Source organism: Tachyglossus aculeatus, chromosome X1 (assembly GCF_015852505.1).
Source record: "Tachyglossus aculeatus isolate mTacAcu1 chromosome X1, mTacAcu1.pri, whole genome shotgun sequence".
NCBI classification, from domain to species: Eukaryota; Metazoa; Chordata; class Mammalia; order Monotremata; family Tachyglossidae; genus Tachyglossus; species Tachyglossus aculeatus.
This window is the reverse complement of record NC_052101.1, coordinates 58,954,083-58,956,392: the sequence shown is the minus strand read 5'-3', so window position 1 is coordinate 58,956,392 and position 2,310 is coordinate 58,954,083. Positions and strand designations below refer to the sequence as shown.

General features: G+C 49.0%; 1 non-coding gene across 1 annotated transcript; it reads left to right on the top strand.

Moving 5' to 3' along the window:
- The first annotated feature begins 978 nt into the window (after positions 1 to 978).
- On the top strand, positions 979 to 1,116 carry LOC119920515. The gene has a single exon (XR_005448256.1). It is a non-coding gene; the product is annotated as a small nucleolar RNA SNORA7 (small nucleolar RNA).
- Positions 1,117 to 2,310: the final 1,194 nt, after the last annotated feature.

Here is a 2,310-nt window from a genome sequence, read left to right as displayed (position 1 = left end):
ATCTGCCCCCTAGGTGAAGCTGCCAGTGTTATTATTATACTAGGCAGTCAGTAAATACTGTTGGTGAGACCCTCACCCATTCATTCTTTAGTATGTCCCCCATGCCTCACTCTGGGTGTGAATTGCCTAAAGTATATAGGTCTGATTGGACTACCAGAATACTTAAACATCCCTATCTCAATGTTCTCCACCCAGCTGAAGCATTTGAATTATGACCCACTAATGAGCCGTGTCCTCTGATTGGTTCCTATAGGTAGGCTCTGATTGATTGGAACATCTACCTGTCCCTTTGAGCATCCTTCCCTCCAGGCTCAGCAGCTTTTTTGAGCCTGAGGAGGGAAAGGATGAGTCCAGGGCCTAGGGTGAGGTGGGGCCAGAGAGAGTGGCGATCAGGAGGGAAGGATCAAGGACCTGCCAAAAAGCTACCAAGTGTACGGAGCAACTAGGGTGGGTGGGGATTCCCCTCCTCCTGGCTCATACAAGGGACAGAAGCCCCCTTCCTGGGTGGATTGGGTGATTCTACCATCAGAGCAACGTGAGGTCAGGACTTAAGGTCCCCAGGAGTCCAGAGGTGGGGTCTTCTGGGGAGTAAGCACCCACTCCACCCAGAGGGGGGTCTCCAGGCAGACTGCTTGTTGCTAACAGGCACTCAGCGTGGGGGGCACCTGTTGCTGATGTCCTCTCCACAACTTTCTCTTTCAACTCCCCTCTCTCCCATCTACCCTTTCTTTCCTCCTCTTCTTCCCCATCTGTTCCCTTCTCCCACCTTCACCAGTAACAGTTGCTACTAAGAAGCAGCCAAACGGCACCAAGGTGAGAAGCAGAGCGGCCTAGTGCCTGGAAGTAAAAAGGACCTGGGCTCTAATCCCGGATCCACAACTGGTCTGCTGTGTGACCTTGGGCAAGTCACTTCACTTCTCTGGGCCTCAGTTCTCTCTTCTAATCTAAACTGATTAATTTGTATCTACCCCAGGGCTTCCCCTCTCAGGATGGCACCTCGAGAGTTTCCAGTACACTACCAGTCTCAACTACAGGAGGGAGAGTCAAGCAGGGGCATATCCATTCCATTCCTAGCTTGGCCAGTGGCTAGCGAGTGGAAGACAATCTGCTACAAGTCAAAACTCACCTGTCAGCACAGGTGGCAGCGACATGGGAGAGAGTAGAGGACAGAGACTCAAGTTGACTGCACAGAAGGAGGCAATGGTAAACCACTTGCAGGTTTTTACCAAGAAAACTTTACGGATACACTACCAGTATGATTGCAGATGGAGGTGGGGCATTCTGGGAGAGATGTATGTGTCCATGGCATCACTAGGGGTCAGAGGCGACTCGACAACATAAGACAAGACCCCAGGACTTATAACAGTACTTGGCACATAGTAACTGCTTAACAAGTACCATAATTATTATTCTGTCTGTCACTCCACTGCACCAGTCACAGCATAACATAGTGATGTTATGTGTGGCGGGGGGGACAGCGGGAGACAAAAGTTGTATGGCTCTTGGAGCATCATCATTTTGTACTAAAAGTTGGCTGACCTCTGCACTAGAGCATCCTCAACCTCTCCCCAGAGAGTGAGCTGGTCTCCTTTGTCTACTCAGAATGACAGGAATAACTTGAACACCATTAGAGAGGCCAGGGTGTTTGGTCAGAGTTAGGCCATCCTTCAGAAGGTATGGAGGCACACATTTTTTATGGTATTTGTGAAGCGCTTATTACATGCCAGGCACTGTACTAAGTGCTGGGGGTAGATAGAAGCTAATCAGGTTGGACACTGTCCATTTCCCATACAGGGCTCGCAGTCTTGATCCCCATTTTACAGATGAGGTAACTGAGGTCCAGCAAACTGAAGTGACTTGCCCAAGGTCACACAGCAAATAAGTGGCATTCCCCCCAGCTGGGAGCTGCTGAGTCACCCCCAATAGAGGAATTTGCTTCCCCTTCAACACTTTATTGAAGGCACATCTTCTCCAAGAGGCCTTCCCTGAACTAAGCCCTCCTTTCCTCTTCTCCCACTCCCTTCTGCATCCCCCTGACTTGTTCCCTTTATTCATCCCCTGCCTCCCAGCCCCTCAGCACTTATGTACATATCTGTAATTTATTTATTTATTTATTCATATTAATGTCTGTCTCCCCCTCTAGACTGCAAACTCATTGTGGGCAGGGAATGTGTCCATTTATTGATATATTGTACTCTCCCACACACTTAATACAGAGTTGTGCACACAGTAAGTGCTCAATAAATACAATTGAATGAATGAAAAAGTGGCAGAGTCTGGATTAGAACCCAGGGCCTTCTGACTCCCAGA